The sequence below is a fragment of the Dipteris shenzhenensis genome, chromosome 30 (genome assembly GCF_047967505.1).
Source record: "Dipteris shenzhenensis isolate YYH24624 ecotype China chromosome 30, Dip_SZ_1.0, whole genome shotgun sequence".
Lineage (NCBI taxonomy): Eukaryota > Viridiplantae > Streptophyta > Polypodiopsida > Gleicheniales > Dipteridaceae > Dipteris > Dipteris shenzhenensis.
Window position 1 is genome coordinate 36,632,898 of NC_141625.1, and position 6,394 is coordinate 36,639,291.

Consider the following 6,394-nt stretch of genomic DNA (forward strand, 5'->3'; position numbering starts at 1 on the left):
GGAGGGAAAGGGGCGAGGAAGAGGGAGGGCACGGGGGAAGGGGGAGCGGGAGGAGGCGGGGCAATGGTGGGGGAGGGGGCCCCTATTGCACATGCAACAGGTGGGGATCCCCCCCTCCCCTCCCCGCCCCCTCCCCTTCCCCTGCCGCTGCCCCTCCCCTCCCCCGCCCTGCCCCCTCCCCTCGCCCATGCCGTCGCCCTGCCCCCTCCCCTCGCCCCTCTGTCGCTTCCCCTCCCCCCCTCCCCCTGCCCCCTTCCCCTCCCCCTCCCCCTTGCCCCCCCGCCCGCCCCGCCCCCTTTCCCTCCCCCTTGCCCCCCCGCCCGCCCCGCCCCCTTCCCCTCCCCTTTCCCCCCCCTCCCCGTCGAGCCCCCTCCCCTGTGCCCACCTCCTTCCCCTCCCCCTTCCCCCCCCTCCCCGTCGAGCCGACATGGACAGGGGGGAAGGAGGGCAAGGGGGCAGGTGTAGGGGAGGGGAAGGGGGCGGGGCGGGCGGGGCGGGCAAGGGGACGAGGCAGGCGGGGGGCAAGGGGGAGGGGGAGGGGGCGGGGAGGGGGCGAGGGGAGGGGGAGGGGGCAGGGAGGGGGCAGGGGCGGGGAGGGGGAGGGGGGGTGATGCCCCCCCCACCTGTTGCGTACGCAATAGGTGGGGGGATGGGTGGGGAGGGGGCTCCCTTCCCCTCCTCGCCTCCTCCCCCTCCCCTCGCCCCCCTGTCGCTCCCCCTCCCCCCCTCCTCCCACCCCCTTTCCCTCCCCCTTGCCCCCCCGCCCGCCTCGCCCCCTTCCCCTCCCTCGTGCCCGCCCCCTTCCCTTCCCCCTTCCCCCTTCCCCCCCCTCCCCGTCGGCTCTCCCCCCCCCCCGTCGAGCCCCCTTCCCCCGCGCCCACCCCGCCCCCTTCCCCTCCCCCCGCCCGCCCCGCCCCCTTCCCCTCCCCCTTCCCCCCCTCCCCGTCGAGCCCCCTCCCTCGCGCCCGCCCCCTTCCCCTGCCCCTTCCCCCCTCCCCGTCGAGCCGACGGGGAGGGGGGGGAAGGGGCAGGGGAAGGGGGCGGGTGCAGGGGAGGGGAAGGGGGTGGGGCAGGCGGGGCGGGGGGGCCAAGGGGGCGGGCGAGCGGGGGGCAAGGGGGAGGGGAAGGGGGCGGGGCAAGGGGGAGGGGAAGGGGGCGGGGCAGGACGGGGGAGGGAAAGGGGGCGGGGTGGGGGAGGGGAGGTAAGGGGGAGGGGAAGGAGCGAGGGACGGGGGGAAGGGAGGGATGGTAGAGGAGGAAGGGATGAACGGCGGGAGGGAGGGGCCTGCGGGGAGGCGGAGGGAGAGGAAGGGAGGGGGAAGGGCCCGTGGGGAGGGAGAGGAGGGGAAGCGGAAGGGAAGGCAGGGAGGAGAGGGGAAGGGGGAAGGGAGGAGAGGGGAAGGGAGGGGGAGGGGAGGACAAGGGAGGGGAGAGAGGAAGCTGGAGAAGAGGGAGGGAGGGAGTACCTGAGTGGAGAGGTGGTGGAGCTCCAGGAAAGTTGTGAGAGAGAATAAGAGAGTTGTGAGACAGAATGAGGAGAAGTAGAGTTTTATAGGAAATGGATAGCTTTTAGGTCAAGTCAGCTTTTTTTGGTTTTTAAGGGATTTTTAATTCTTTTAGGTTCACTATAAGTAGAACATTCTTCATTCTCTCTTTCATTCAAAGATCATTCGTTTACACTCCACGCTTCTCTCCTCTCATCAACCTGTTGCAAGATTCTCAAAAATTTTCAAAATGTTGTAAGAGGTGAGTTCATTTCTAACCTATTGCGTACGCAAGAACTTCTAAGAATCAAGTTTTTATAAATTTGAATTTTTTTTCAAATTCGATCCTTTTCTCAAAAACTTGTGTGTATGCAACAACTTAAAAAACCATTTTTGCATTAAATCTTTTTTCCCACAAATTTTCCTCTTTACCTCAAACTCTCACAACCCCTCCCTACCTATTGTGTATGCAACAACTTCAAAACAAAATTTAATTATAAATCTCTCCAAAAAACTCCTCAAAAAAAAAAACAATCTATTACAAATTTCTCTCTCAATCTCAAAACCACTCAAACCCTACCTATTGCATATGCAACAACTTCAAAACAAAATTTAATCATAAATCTCTCAAAAAAACTCATCAACAAAAAAAAACAATCTATTACAAATTTCTCTCTCAACCTCAAAGCCACTCAAACCTCCCTACCTATTGCGTACGCAACAACTTCAAAACAAAATTTAATCATAAATCTCTCCGAAAAACTCCTTTAAAAAAAAAACAATCTATTACACATTTCTCTCTCAACCTCAAAACCACTCAAACCTCCCTACCTATTGCGTACGCAATAACTTCAAAACAAAAATTAATCATAAATCTCTCCAAAAAACTCTTCTCACGACACTTTATTACAAATTTCTCTATTAACCTCAAAACTACTCAAATGTCCCTACCTATTGCGTACGCAACAACTTCAAAACAAAATTTAATCATAAATCTTTTCAAAAAACTCTTCTCATGACACTTTATTAATATAAGAAATCCATTTATAATATTTTTACTCCATAATATAATAAATTTTTATTAACTAATGTTAAAATATAATTTTGCTAAAAATATATATTATTAATCTATAAATTAATATAATTATTATATAAATAAATATATAAATACATTAATTAAAAAAATATAACTTGAAAGGGAGGTCTTCTAGCATATGTGCTTTATATAATACTTACTCTTAAAACAATGAAGAATTAGTGAATATATTGCTATTTTATACATTATTAACTTAAAAACTAATATAAATATAAATTAATTATTATATAAATTTAAATAAATATATAAATAATTAATATTATACATTAATAATATTTAAAATTATGTAGATTATATACTAATAATCTTTCAATTTTAAAAAGTAGTCAATAAAAGAATTAAATTAATTTAAAAAATAAGAAAATATTAAAATTTACACACTTACTTTTAGCATGTATGCTTTTATTCCATGTGTATAATACTTGTTAGTTAGTCGAAGAATGAAAAATTAGATAATGTATTTGTAAGGTAGGTATTTAAAACCATAGAATCTAGAAGACTACAGTATCATTGCATCCATATCAGATATCCATGATTCCATGTGTATAATACTTGTTAGTTAGTCGAAGAATGAAAAATTAGAGAATGTATTTGTAAGGTAGGTATTTAAAACCATAGAATCTAGAAGACTACATTATCATTGCATCCATATCATTTTTTTACTTTAGCAACCACCAGATATCCATGGTATCCATGATATGGAATACATATTTTTTCGAATATTTCTTATCACATACTTTTTCATTTCTTCTCATACACCATGTAGCATGAATGTAAGAAAATATGAATCGGTGTGCTTTTAGCCTATGTACTTGTCCCTAATCAGTAGGATACTTTGACTAGGTAGGCTTGTAACTACTTAAAGTAAAGCCTTTGCAAAGGATCGTACCTTCTGATATACCATGCAGCATGAATGTAAAAAAATATGAATCGGTGTGCTTTTAGCCTATGTGCTTGTCCCTAATCAGTAGGATACTTTGACTAGGTAGACTTATACTTACTTAAAGTAAAGCCTTTGCAATGGATCGTACCTATAAACAAAACACTTTGGAAAGCATATAACATATAGTCTATATATATCTAAACTAAATACTTTAGAATGCATATTTTATATAGTCTATATATCTTAAATCTTACACCCTAAATCTTAAATCCTAAAGTTCCCTAAATCTTAGGTTATACAATCTAAGCTCTTAAACTTATATAACAGTTATAATCCCTAAACCTTAAACTCTAACCCCTATAACTTAAATTCTAAAACCTAATTTTCAATTCTAAACCCTAGATTCTAGACTCTAAGCTCATGATCTTATATACTAAACCCTAAAACCTAAATCCTAAACCCTAAAACAATAATCCTAAACCCTAAATGCTAAACCCTAAACCCTAGATTTTAAACCCTAAACCCTAAACCCTAAATCCTAAACCCTAAACCCTAAAAACATAATCATAAACACGAAACCCTAAACACTAAATCTTAAATCCTAAGCCCTAAATCCTTAATCCTAAATACTAAACCCTAAACCCTAACCCTAAAATACAATCAAAATTTTATGATTTTTTTCAATTTGTGCAATAGGTTTGATATATCCTCCAAACTATTGCAAGTCGAATAGGTTAATGGTGCACTCAACCTATTGTAAATATCAAGGAGTTTTCTTGATTCGTGCAACAGGTTGGATATACCCCCAACCTGTTGCACAAATCGAGAATTTTCTTGATTTGTGCAACAGATTGGATATACTCCCCAACCTGTTGCTCAAGCAACAGGTTGGGGGATATACCTCCAACCTGTTGCTCAAGCAACAGGTTGGGAGGTATATCCAACATGTTGCACAAATCGAGAATTTTCTTAATTTGTGAAATCAAGCAACAGGTTGGGGGGTATATCCAATGTTGCACAAATCAAGAAAATTCTCGATTTGTGCAACAGGTTGGATATACCCCTCAACCTATTGCTCAAGCAACAGGTTGGGAGATATATCCAACAATAGGCCTGTTGCTTGGGGGATATATCCAACAACAGGCCTCCAACCTATTGCTCAAGCAACAGGTTGGGGGGTACCCCCAACCTGTTGCACAAATAAGAAAAATTCTTGATTTGTGCAACAGGTTGGATATACCTCCCAACCTATTGCTCGAGCAACAGGTTGGGGGTATATCCAACCTTGCACAAATCAAGAAAATTTTTCAGTTGTAGGTTGGATATATTCCCCAATTGTATATCAAATTGTTGCACAAATAAGAAAAATTCTTGATTTGTGCAACAAGTTGGATATATCCCCCAACCTGTTGCTTGATATATCCAACCTGTTGCTCAAGCAACAGGTTGGGGGATATATCCAACCTATTGCATAAATTAAAAAAATTCATTAAATTTTGGTTGTATTTTAGGGTTAAGGTTTAGGGTTTAAGATTTAAGATTTAGGGTTTAGGATTTAAGATTTAGGGTTTAGGATTTAGAGTTTAGGGTTTAAGGTTTAGGATTTATTGTTTAGGAGTTTAGGATTTAGGGTTTAGGAATTAAATGTTTAAAGTTTAGGATTTACGGTGGTTAAGATGTTTTGGTATTAATTATTTAAAGTTTAGGATGTAGGGTTTAGGTTTAATGCCTTCTCTGCTAGTTTTGATATAGAAGTTATTAAGTAATAATAAGCTCAATGATTATTTATTATGTTCATTTTGAGTTGCTAATCTACTTTTATACATAAAACAGGTATTCACCCTAACAAAGGGTATGGATGTGGTGTTATATAAGAAGAATGAAGTGGTGGCTTTTGGACGAATTCATAGTCTTGATCCTATGAATGTGTGTCATTTCCAACGTTGTGGTGAGAGAATATGTGTAGTGATAATCACCAACGTTGTAAATCCTGAAGTACATTTAAAATATCCACATGGAGACTTTGAAACATTGGGACAACTTCCTTTGGGAATCACAAAGAAGGTCGTCCTAGAAACTGTCAATAAAACTTTACAAGACAGAGATGAGAGCATGATTTCATGATCAACCTTGTACAAAATTTGGCGTAGAGATTTTTGCCATGTCAAGACACCATCAAAGCAAAGGATGTCAAAATGTAAGACATGTGATGAATTAAAAAATGCCATTGAACATAGTAAATGTGAGCAGCAGCAAGGAAGATATATTAAATGGCGATCAATCCATTTACGTCATGTGCAAGATGCTCGAAAGTTGTATGCTTCTTGGAGAGAGGAAGCTATTTCACATGTCGATAAGTCCATGTGCATCACCATTGATGGCATGGACTAGAATACAACCACTTTGCCACGATATAGACGTATCCCACCAGCATTGGAGGGCAAACGTGGACTAAAAACACACTTGTGTGGAGTATTAGTACATGGATACCGAATCTTTTGTGATGTATGGATTGATAGTTTGCATGACCATGATAGTAACCAGGTTGTTACATCAATCATGAAAGCAATAAGAAAGGTCAGAGATGCTCACGGATGTTTGCCTAACACATTGCGAATACAAGCTGATAATTGTTGGAGAGAGAACAAGAATAAATATATATTTGCTTTATGCTCTATGCTGGTTGGTTTGAAAATATTTGAAGAAGTGGAAGTTGGCTTTCTTCTTGTCGGCCATACACATGAAGACATAGATCAAATCTTCAGTGTTATCTCTGGTGAGTTGAAGGCAATGGATGTTTTGACAATGGAGGATATGCTATTTCGAATTGGGAAAAAAGAGGTTCTCGCAAGGAAGAATCAAAAGTGGCTATCTTAGAGAGGATGGTAGATTGGAGAGCATTCATAGAGCCACATTTACAAATAGGAGATG